At 40.6% G+C, this 12,889-nt stretch overlaps 1 protein-coding gene across 2 annotated transcripts in view; it reads right to left on the bottom strand.

Moving 5' to 3' along the window:
• ATG10 (autophagy related 10) overlaps positions 1–12,889 on the bottom strand; it is a 272,622-nt gene that overhangs the window by 103,564 nt on the left and 156,169 nt on the right. The gene's annotated exons all lie outside the window — the stretch shown is intronic.

The raw sequence follows: 12,889 nt of genomic DNA, 5'->3' as shown, positions 1-12,889 counted from the left end.
AGTATCTGGCTCTCTTTTCCCTTTTGGCTGCCTTCAGTAACATAGGACTCCTGGTCTTCTGGCAAATGAACTTCATGAAGACCTACCATGAGTCCATGTGTTGTGGTCATGTCAGGCTCTTTGTGATCTCATGGACAATAGCCTGAGCAGTCCATGTTTAAATATTGGTAAACCTTCATTTAAATAAATAAATAAAAGTATAAAAGCAGTTCTATTATCTTTTTCCATATCTCACTAGGTTATTTTGCAAGCTCCCTGAAAGCATGCATACCCAGACCATTAGTAAAAAATTATGAAGAAGACAAACTTGTCCTTGGCATCTCCTATACCAAGCTTTTAATGGCTTTGTTTTCCTCTTCCAATACAAGGCTTACAAATTCAGCCCTTCTGATTTTCAGAGGAAAGGGACTTGATAAACTCAATTATAGTAAATGTTACCGTCTGGGACATGTTAATCTTACCAAGAGTCTTTGCCTTTGAAAAGAAGTTTCCCTGAACAGGAAAATCTTAATGACTCAGTGACCATGCAGTTGATGGAACAGAGAATAGGACATGGGGGGAGAGGGGCAGCGGCCATGGTTTCCCTGGCACCCTTTAGAACACAACCGGGGGATGACAGTCTACTGTCCTGAGGAGGCCAGCCCTGCCAAGGACAAGGATGGTTCAAAGCAGCATGTGGACACCACCAGAGCCTCACAGTCTAGCTCAGAGGTGACAGAAATTGCTCCTGGAAGGACCTGCGTTTGACTTTCAACTGCTGGACACATATTTTCCCAGTTACTAAGCATGGGTGGATGGTGGCATGCTGCAGGGTCAGGGGCACTGAGTGTAGCAGTGCCTGCCCTTTAAAGGAGGTCACCATTATCTTCACTACCTCCACCACAGTTTGGCCTCAGGTCAAACAACAGGGAGGGAACACAGCCCCACCCATCAACAGAAGATTGGATTAAAGATTTACTGAGCATATAACAAGACCCAGTTTCCCCCTCAGTCAGTCTCTCCCATCAGGAAGCTTCCATAAGCCTCTTAGCCTTATCTCTCAGAGGGCAGACAGAATGAAAACCACAATCACAGAAAACCAACCAAACTCTTCACATGGATCACAGCCTTGTCTAACTCAATGAAACTATGAGCCATACCATGTAGGGCCACCCAAGACAGAGGGTCACGGTGGACAGTTCTGAGAAAACGTGGTCCACTGGAGAATGGAATGGCAAACCACTTCAGTATTCTTGCCTTGAGAATCCCATGAAGAGCATGAAAAGGCAAAAAGATAGGACACTGAAAGATGAACTGTCCAGGTCAGTAAGTGCCCTACATGCTACTGGAGATCAGTGGAGAAATAACTCCAGAAAGAATGGAGAATAACTCCAGACAAAGCCAAAGCAAAAACAACACCCAGTCGTGGATGTGATTGATGATGAAAATAAAGTCCGATGCTGTAAAGAGCAAATTGAATAGGAACCTGGAATGTTAGGTCCATGAATCAAGGCAAATTGCAAGTGGTCAAACAGGAGATGGCAAGAGTGAACACTGACATTGTACTAATCAGTTCAGTTCAGTCCCTCAGTTGTGTCCAACTCTTTGTGACCGCATGAATTGTAGCACACCAGGCCTCCCTGTCCATCACCATCTCCCGGAGGTCACTCAGACTCATGTCCATCGAGTCCGTGATGCCATCCAGCCATCTCATCCTCAGTAATCCTTTTCTCCTCCTGCCCCCAATCCCTCCCAGCATCGGAGTCTTTACCAATGAGTCAACTCTTCGCATGAGGTGGCCAAAGTACTGGAGTTTCAGCTTTAGCATCATTCCTTCCAAAGAAATCCCAGGGTTGATCTCCTTCAGAATGGACTGGTTGGATCTCCTTGCGGTCCAAGGGACTCTCAAGAGTCTTCTCCAACACCACATTTCAAAAGCATCATACATGACAGGTCATGTATGGATGTGAGAGTTGGACTGTGAAGAAGGCTGAGTGCCGAAGAATTGATGCTTTTGAACTGTGGTGTTGGAGAAGACTCTTGAGAGTCCCTTGGACTGCAAAGACATCCAACCAGTCCATCCTAAAGGAGATCAGTCCTGGGTGTTCATTAGAAGGACTGACGTTGAAGGTGAAACTCCAATACTTTGGCCACCTGTTATGAAGAGCTGACATTTGAAATGACCCTGATGCTGGGAAAGATTGAGGGCAGGAGGAGAAGGGGACGACAGAGGATGAGATGGCTGAATGGCATCACCGACTCGATGGACATGGGTTTGGGTGGACTCCAGGAGTTGGTGATGGACAGGGAGGCCTGGCGTGCTGTGGTTTATGGGGTCGCAAAGAGCTGGACATGACTGAGAGACTGAACTGAATGTTAATGATAAATCAAGATACAAAAGAAGTTTCCAAAGGAGAAAATAAAAGAAGCTTAAGCTAGTAATACTGAATTAATGTATTTTCCTGGTTACTTACAATGGCAGATAAATATTTGCATAGTAAGGAAAATGCTAATTTTATTAAAGTGCTATTAGATAAGGCCTTTAGACTAACTTGCAACACCCTAAAAAATTATACAGAGGGACTAGATTTGTCAGTTCTAACCTCTTTACAAACATTTGCCTGCATAGTTGCCACACTTGGAAGAAAAACCAAATCCAGAACTGACTTGTTTCCTAAATGAATTGGGAAGTTTTCATTGAGAAGCATCTGCTACTTTATTGCCTTCATGTAAAAGCATTCTTGTGCCACTATAACGGACTATTGAGCAGATGTTTTAGAGCATTACACCCACAGCAATACGTGCATCATAAAAAAGATAAGGAGCCACAACGTAATTAATGATTTCAGTTTCTTGATAAATGAATTTCACTTAAAAAAACATGGATTTAAACTTGTGTCACGAATCTCAACTTTTAACTCAAGCAATTCACTTGCAAGAAAGTGAACAGAAAATCATTTACAACAATAAATAACAAAGGGTCAAACTCAGTCTTACAGCCAACATGATGAAATCTGAAGGCCCAGAAAAGACCAAAGCACTCAACCACCTGCCCTGGGATCAGCCAGAGAATCTGCCATTGGAGATGGACTTCATTCAGCCACCACCGGGAATGTAACATAATAAGGAATTTGCACTTACAAAATTATGCTAGTTTTCTAAAATCCCCCAAATCTGAATTCCAAAACTCATTGTAGCTCAAAAACTGCAGGAATATTGGTTTTTAGGAATGTAGGTTTTGGTGCCTTTTACTTTTGTTTAATATTAGATTAAAATCACTGCAGATGGTGACTGCAGCCATGAAATTAAAAGACGCTTACTCCTTGGAAGAAAAGTTATGACCAACCTAGATAGCATATTCAAAAGCAGAGACATTACTTTGCTGATTAAGGTCTGTCTAGTCAAGGCTATGGTTTTTCCTGTGGTCATGTACGGATGTGAGAGTTGGACTGTGAAGAAAGCTGAGCAGCGAAGAATTGATGCTTTTGAACTGTGGTGTTGGAGAAGACTCTTGAGAGTCCCTTGGACTGCAAGGAGATCCAACCAGTCCATTCTGAAGGAGATCAACCCTGGGATTTCTTTGGAAGGAATGATGCTAAAGCTGAAACTCCAGTACTTTGGCCACCTCATGCGAAGAGTTGACTCATTGGTAAAGACTCCGATGCTGGGAGGGATTGGGGGCAGGAGAAGAAGGGGACGACTGAGGATGAGATGGCTGGATGGCATCACGGACTCGATGGACATGAGTCTGAGTGACCTCCGGGAGATGGTGATGGACAGGGAGGCCTGGCGTCCTGCGATTCATGGGGTCGCAAAGAGTCGGACACGACTGAGCGACTGAACTGAACTGAATATTATATTTGTCTTTAGCATAAAATAATAGTATTGATAGAAGTGTGTTGACCTCCTTGAACAAAAGGCACTAAATAAATTCCCAAGAAATAACCAGGTTAAAAAATTGAAAAAAAAGAGAATGCGGTGAAGGTGAAAAGAGAGAAAAGGAATCCGAAGAGGAAAGCGGACAGATGAAGAGAGAAAAGAGAGAAGACAAATTATGATAAAAAACTAATAAAATTAAAAAGTGAAAACTAGATTAAGACAAAGCAAAACAACACAAACAAGCTTTATGTATCTACTCTCCAATTATATTTTTGCCAAAATCTAGTCCTCAAAACTTTCATATAGAAAGAGAAAGAAGAGGCAAAGAGAAAACAGAGACTATGCACATGGCTGAAATATTTAAGATCTGCCTGAATAATTCGATAAGAGATGGTTATCAGTATTCAAAAGGGGATCACAACACACACACCCAGAAGGAATAAATCACCCCTCTATAACTACCATTGGTTGGTGGTTCTATAGCCACCTTTGCACTCATCAGGGTATCTTTCTTCTGAATCTTTGTCTAACCCATCCCTGTGTAAGAATAGTCTCCTTTCACTATCAGAACATAAGGTGTTATTAAATCATTAAATTTAACTTATTAAATTTTGGCTTAAAATTCCTCTATTATGGAACATCTTAAATGATTAACCACATCAGTCTAATGTTTAACCAAATCTCTTTAACAATGAAATTTTGCGATTATTATATTTATATGCTCAAGTCTCTGTGAACTGGGCTTATTTTGGAACCACTGCTATAGTTCCTAGCATTAGCTATATGAGTATTTTTATTCACTGGGATGCTTGGAGCCCTCACTTTACCATGGCCCAGCATGGTAACTAGTCTTAAAGTCCCCATTTCAAAAACTACCCCCATGAAAATCAAAACCCAACTCAAAGGCAAATATTTTATCTTATGAATATTGATAAAGGTCTCAGTCCTTTTAAAAAGGTGATCTCATTAAATTAACACATTGGCCTCTCAAGCTCATATACTTCAGAAATCCAAGCCAATAATCCTAAATTATTGAAGTCTACAATCACAAACTTTTATTCATTCAATAAATATTACCTGAACACAGAGTATACCTAAAACAATAAATTAAGTTAAATTTAAAAATAAAAACATGAATGATAAACCCCCAAGTCACTTCCACAAGGGACTATAACACACATCAAACTGTTGTAACGCCTGTGTGAGAAGTACACAACGTTTCTGGGATTACAGACACACACCTCAGTCCTAACTGAACCCCAAAAGGATGCAGGAACTCTCAGTTTAAAAGGTGTCATTTAGCATGAATAATGAATGATTCCCACTGGTAGAAATGAGGCATGGATTATTAGAGGCAGAAAAGATGGTAAGATCTAAGGCATAAGAAAATGGAAGTTCATGGCCAGTTTAGCAAGTCACCCTGTTTGTTGTGAAATATTATATAAGAGATCTGAAATAGGACAGAATTGTTAGTCTAAAAGTCAGATTGCAGAGGACTGAAGTATAGAACTGAAACTATCTCCAGGGGACCTTTCTGATGGAGAGATCGAACCCACGTCTCCCACATTGCAAGCAGATTATTTACCATCTGAGCCACCAAGGAAGCCCATTTGATAGGCACTGGTCATAAGGAAATAACTGTGAAACAGTGTAGTCTAGCAAATTAGGAGCACAGACTTTGGAGTCACCCTGCCTGGGCTTGCAACTTGACTGCACCATTTATTAGCTGGGTGACATCACAAGCTAATCAAGCTCTCTTAAGGTTCAGTTTCTTCATTTGTTCAAAGAAATGAAAAGTTTAATACCTGGTTTACAGAGCTGTTGGAAGGACTAAATGAAATATCATATAAAACATTTAGGATATTGCTTAGAACATAAGAAAATAACATTAGATGATGATGGTGATGATTATCCATGTGGTAGAGTAACATGATTTGAGCTTTGCTTTCAAAAGAATAATCCAGAAACAAACTGAAGAATAAATGAAAAATTAAAGAGAGAAGACTGGACGAGAAAGTTAGAAGCTTATCTAAACAAAATATGATGAACAAAAGAAGACATAAATGTACATTCTCAGTTGTGTCCGACTCTTTGTGACACCATGTACTGTAACCCACCTGGCTTCTCTGTCTGTGGAAATTTTCCAGGCAAGAATACTCGAGTGGGTTGCCATTTACTATGCTGAATACATAAGAGGGTTTTTTGTTTTTTGTTTTTTTTAAATAAAAAATGGTTAGAAGGAGTATTGGGGAAAAGGGAATAAATAAGAGAGGTGTATGAAGACAGTATTTATTTGTCTAGGCAAATTACTAGTGAATGGAAGGGGCCAAAACCAAGCCCATCTGATAGATGACACCAATGTTTTGTGCCGAAATAACTGGGAAGATGATGGTGTCATTAATAATAAAAGGGACACCAGCAGCAGATGCTATTTTGGAGATGCTGATTTAAGACATCTGGTTTCATTAATACACTGAATTTGTAGGGCAAAAGTCTGAAGAGGGATGAGGACTGTATTCATGACTTTGATAATTGTTACTAACATCTGACGGCTTCCCAGGTGGCACTAGTGGTAAAGAACCCACCTGCCAATGCAAGAGACATAAGAGACGTGGGTTCTATCCCTGAGTTGGGAAGATCCCCTAGAGGAGGGTATGGCAACTCACTCCAGTATCCTTGGCCTGGAGAATCCCATGGACAGAGGAGCCTGATGGGCTACAGTGCATAGGGTTGCAAAGAGTCAGACACGACTGAAGAGACTTAGCATGCACACATGCACCAACATTTGAGTATTAACCAAATTATATGTATACTATAAACTATGCATGCCAATGTGATATGGAAACTTATAGGGCTTCCCCCGTGGCTGAGTGGTAAAGAATCTGCTTTTAATGCAGGAAACACAGATGATGCAAGTTTGATCCCTGGGCCGGGAAGATCCCCTGGAGGAGGGAATGGCAACCCACGCCAGTACCCTTGCCTGGAGAATCCCATGGACAGAGGAGATTGGAGGGCTACAGTCCATGGGATTGCAGAGTCAGATACAACTGAAGTGACTGAGTATGACATAAGGTATTATTAGTATATACAAAGAGGGTCCTAAAGATCCTGGCTACACATCTTGCCTAAAAGCACTGTTAGTAAGATTCAGAGCCAGAATTCTGCCCATGTATAGAACTGTACAAAAAAGATCTTCATGACCCAGATAATCATGATGGTGTGATCTCTAATCTAGAGCCAGACATCCTGGAATGTGAAGTCAAGTGGGCCTTAGAAAGCATCACTACGAACAGCGCTAGTGGAGGTGATGGAATTCCAGTGGAGCTATTTCAAATCCTAAAAGATGATGCTGTGAAAGTGCTACACTCAATATGCCAGCAAATTTGGAACACTCAGCAGTGGCCACAGGACTGCAAAAGGTCAGTTTTCATTCCAATCCCAAAGAAAGGCAATGCCAAAGAATGCTCAAACTACCGCACAATTGCACTCATCTCACATGCTAGTAAAGTAATGCTCAAAATTCTCCAAGCCAGGCTTCAGCAATACGTCAACCGTGAACTTCCTGATGTTCAAGCTGGTTTTAGAAAAGGCAGAGGAACCAGAGATCAAATTGCCAACATCCACTGGATCATGGAAAAAGCAAGAGAGTTCCAGAAAAACATCTATTTCTGCTTTATTGACTATGCCAAAGCCTTTGACTGTGTGGATCACAAGAAACTGTGGAAAATTCTGAAAGAGATGGGAATACCAGACCACCTAACCTGCCTCTTGAGAAACCTATATGCAGGTCAGGAAGCAAAAGTTAGAACTGGACATAGAACAACAGACTGGTTCCAAATAGGAAAAGGAGTACATCAAGGCTGTATACTGTCCCCCTGCTTATTTAACTTATATGCAGAGTACATCATGAGAAACGCTGGGCTGGAAGAAGCACAAGCTGGAATCAAGATTTCCAGGAGAAATATCAATAACCTCAGATATGCAGATGACACCACCCTTATGGCAGAAAGGGAAGAGGAACTAAAAAGCCTCTTGATGAAAGTGAAAGTGGAGAGTGAAAAAGTTGGCTCAAAGCTCAACATTTATAAAGCGAAGATCATGGCATCTGGTCCCATCACTTCATGGGAAATAGATGGGGAAACAGTGGAAACAGTGGCAGCCTTTATTTTTGGGGGCTTCAAAATCACTGCAGATGGTGACTGAAACCATGAAATTAAAAGACGCTTACTTCTTGGAAGAAAAGTTATGACCAACCTAGATAGCATATTGAAAAGCAGAGACATTACTTTGCCGACTAAGGTCCGTCTAGTCAAGGCTATGGTTTTTCCAGTGGTCATGTATGGATGTGAGAGTTGGACTGTGAAGAAAGCTGAGCAGTGAAGAATTGATGCTTTTGAACTGTGGTGTTGGAGAAGACTCTTGAGAGTCCCTTGGACTGCAAGGAGATCCAACCAGTCCATTCTGAAGGAGATCAACCCCGGGATTTCTTTGGAGAGAATGATGCTGAAGCTGAAACTCCAGTAGTCTGGCCACCTCATGCGAAGAGTTGACTCATTGGAAAAGTCTCTGATGCTGGGAGGGATTGGGGGCAGGAAGAGAAGGGGATGACAGAGGATGAGATGGCTGGATGGCATCACGGACTCGATGGACGTGAGCCTGAGTGAACTCCAGGAGTTGGTGATGGACAGGGAGGCCTGGCATGCTGCAATTCATGGGGTCGCAAAGAGTCGGACACAACTGAGCGACTTAACTGAGCTGATATAACTTTACAGCTTGAATATACTTTGGATTTGAGTCATCAGTATAATAGTAATAACTGGAATAACTCCAGTAGTAGCAGATAAGACTTCTAATGGAAAAAGAAGGCCAAGGAAAAACCTTGAGGAATACCATATTTCAGAGAGAGAGAGAGGAGGAAGAAGCTGGCAATGAGAACTTCATAGGTAAAGAAGAAAAATAGAGTCGAAAAGTACATGGAAGTCACAGAAGGAAAAGATTCTAGCAGACCATGGTCAACAGCCTTGTATATTACAGAAAAATGAAGGATAGTCTGAAGAGGAATTCTGAATTCATGAGTTGTCACTGAATTCATGATGTCTTTTAAGAGAGAAATATCAAAAGTACACTAAAAGAAAACACAAAACCGTAAAGAGAGATATAAACTTGTGGTGAGGAAATCTTAAGTACGAAAAATAGATAACCCTTATAAGAAATGACATAGAAAAACAAAGATAACATATAGTTAGCTTTAGAGGATACCAATGTGCAAGTGAGAGCTTTAAAAAATATATATATGCAAATCTAAAATTGGGTTTAGTGAAGTCAAAGTCATGTCCGACCCTTTGCAACCCCAAGGACAGTATGCTGCTGCTACTGCTAAGTCGCTTCAGTCATGTCCGACTCTGTGTGACCCCATAGACGACAGCCCACCAGGCTCTGCCATCCCTGGGATTCTCCAGGCAAGAACACTGGAGTGGGTTGCCATTTCCTTCTCCAATGCATGAAAATGAAAAGTGAAAGTGAGGTTGCTCAGTCGTGTCCGACTCTTCACGACCCCATAGACTGTAGCTTACCAGGCTTTTCTGTCCATGGGATTTTCCAGGCAAGAGTACTGGAGTGGGATGCCATCGCCTTTTCCAGTATAGTCCATGGAATTCTCCAGGCCAGAATACTGGAGTTACAGGTAGCCTTTTCCTTCTCCAGGGGATCTTCTCAACCCAGGGATCGAACCCAGGTCTCCCACATTGCAGGCAGATTCTTTACCAGCTAAGCCACAAGGGAAGCCCAAGAATACTGGAGTGGGTAGCTTATCCCTTCTCCAGGGGATCTTCCAGACCCAGGAATCGAACAGGGGTCTCCTGCATTACAGTGTATTCTTTACCAACTGAGGTATTAGTTTACATGTTAGTTAAATGGAATGAGTCCATTGAGGAGAAACTGAATATTCTGAGAGACTCAGACTCAGACTAAGAGACTCAGACTTTGTTGATAGAGCAAAGGATGTCCAGGTGTTTAAAAGTAAAGAGGAGTGCCTAACAGACCAATTCTCCTCTAAATAACAGATACACATTCTAGGGTGAAAACCTATTTGAGGGTTTTGGAGACCCAACTAAGGAAGACAGATTTTGGCGGGGAGCCAACATCTGGAGCAAGTGACTTGTTTCTTGCTGTCTTTCCCTAAGTGACTTGTTTTGTCCTGTTTTTTTTGTTTGTTTATTTTTGTTTTCATTTTGTTTGTTTGTTTGTTTTCTTTTCTAGAAGCAGCTGCAGTGGCAATAGTGGTAGCAAAGGAACTGAGGGACGGCAGTCAGCTAAAAGTTATCACCTGGAGAAACAGGGAGAAAAAGCCTGGAGCAACCAAAGGTGCTGGAGAATGAGAAGGAAACCCAAAAAGAAGAGAAATAAAGAAAAAGAACCTGAAATTCTATGTTTAAACTCAGCCTAAGTCCCTGACTGACTCTTGAACCATGAATGTGTGGAACAAACTGAAAGCAGCTTGGAGCTAAGGTATAAAGAACTGAACCAAGATCTCAGTCCCTGCCCACTATAGACATGATAATTTGCAATTTGAATCCAAGTTAATTGAATGCTAAAAGAAAATATCAACACTCTTTGGAAGAATGTAACAAGATCTTCAGCTTTCAAAGCATAACAGTTAAAATATCCAAGATACACTCAAGAATTATTCAACGTAGGATGAACAGGAACGTGTGACTCAATCTGCTGAGACAAGTTGAACTAGATGTCAGCAATATTAAACCATGACTTTAAAGAAATCATTATAAGATGTTCAGTAAGGTAAAGAAACATATGCTCATATTAGTTAAAATGATGGAATATTTCATCAGAGAAAGAGGAAATGCAAAAAAAACAAAAACAAATAAAAAACCAACCAAACAAAAAATACCACATAGAAATAACAGAACTAAAAAAATAAATAAATATATTTGTGATAAAATTCAATTGATGAGATTAATAGAAAACTGGAGATAACAGAGAAAAAAATGAGTAAACCTCACAGAAAATGTCTCAAATTCAGTGAAAGAAATAAATTTACTGGTTCAGGAAGTTTAGAAAAATCACAATGTAATAAATGCAAATAAACACACACCCAAGCACATTACAATCAACCGACGAAAGCCAAAAATAAAGAGAAAATATTAAAATTAGCCAGAAAAAAACAACAAATTACATATAAGAAAACAACATTAAAATCATCTATTTTTCAGAAACAATGTAGGGAGTAAGATAACATCTTTAAAGAAACCTACATCTTGTGAAAATATCCTTCAAGAATATAGGTGAAGGATTTCCCTGGTGGTCCAGTGGTTGAGAGTCTGCCTGACAATACAGGAGACATGGGTTTGATCCCTGGTCCAGGAAGATTCCACATGCTGCAGGGCAACTCAGCCCATGTGCCACAACTACCGAGCTCCAGGGCCTGAGAGCTGCAACTACTGAAGCTCATGTGCCCCAGTGCCTGTCCTCTGCGCTGTGCAACAGGAGAAACCCCCACAACAAGAAGCCCACACACTGCAAGGAAGAGTAGGCCCGCCTGCCACAACTAGAGGAAGCCTGTGCGCAACAATGGAGACCCAGCGCAGCCAAAAATAAATACATAATTTTTTTAAAAAAAAGAATACAGATGAAATAAAGATATTTTCTGATAAAGGAAAACTAAGGGAATTCATTGTCATCAGATCACATGACAGAAATGACAGACTTTCCTCAAGCTAAAAAGAAACAATAGGGCTTTCCTGGTGGTCCAGTGGTTAAGAATCCACCTTGCAATGCAAAGGGACACCAGTTTGATACTTGGTCCAGGAAGATCCCACATGCCTCAGAGCAACTAAGTCAGTGCACCACAACTACTGAGCCAGTGCTCTAGAATCTGTGAGCCACAACTACTGAGCGCATATGCCAGGACCAGCCGTGTCCAACTCTTTGCAACCCATGGACTGTAGCCCACCAAGCTCCTCTGTCCATGGGATTCTCTAGGCAAGAATACTGGAGTGGGTTGCCATTTCCTTCTCCAGGGGATCTTCCCGACCCGGGGATTGAACCCAGGTCTCCCACATTGCAGGCAGACGCTTTAACCTCTGTACCACCAGGAAAGCCCCAATGATACAATAGTGAATTCAAATCTTGAGGAATGAATAAAAAGCACTGGAAATGGTAAGTGTTTGGGTAAATATTAAAGACTAATTTTACTGTATATTTACAAAATACCTGTGACAGTTTAAAGCAAAAATTATAATTTTGTTATGTGAGGTTTACAATGTATTTAGATACAACATATCCTTAATATAATATAAAGTGAGGGATGTGATAAATGGATGCATCAATATATATCTGCAAGATTTCTACATTTTATGTAGACACAACATTAACTCTAATTAGATTGTAATAAGTTATGAATGTATACTTTAATACATAATCATTCATAAAACCATGCAAAGAGGTTTATCCCAAAAGTCAATAGAGAAATTAAAATTAAACTATAAAAATTCATCCAAAAGAAATTAAACAAGAGGAAAGAGGAACAACAATAGCCAAAAGTCAGATAATAGGAAAAGTGACAGACTTAAATCAATCATATTAATTATTACATTAAATGTTAATATACTAAGCACTTCAATTAAAAGGCAGAAATATTCACAACGGATTTTAAAAAGAAAAAGCAGTCTTTGTCTACAAGAGAAAAATAGGTAGAAAAAGAAAGATCATATAAACAATAAACATGTAGGCTAGAGTAGATATATGGTATATATATTATTGATAGTATCAGAGAAAATAAACTATAAGATAAAGAAAGTGAAAGTGAAATCACTCAGTCATGTCCGACTTTTTGCGACCCCATGGACTGTAGCCCTCCAGGCTCCTCTGTCCATGGGATTCTCTAGGCAAGAATACTGGAGTGGGTTGCCATTTCCTTCTCCAGGGGATCTTCCTGACCTATGGATCGAACCCAGGTCTCCCACATTGCAGGCAGACACTTTAACCTCTGAGCCACCAGGGAAACCCATAAGAT

The sequence above is a fragment of the Ovis canadensis genome, chromosome 5 (assembly GCF_042477335.2).
Source record: "Ovis canadensis isolate MfBH-ARS-UI-01 breed Bighorn chromosome 5, ARS-UI_OviCan_v2, whole genome shotgun sequence".
Lineage (NCBI taxonomy): Eukaryota > Metazoa > Chordata > Mammalia > Artiodactyla > Bovidae > Ovis > Ovis canadensis.
Note: the sequence above shows the minus strand (reverse complement) of the source record. Positions and strands in the feature narration are given on the sequence as shown.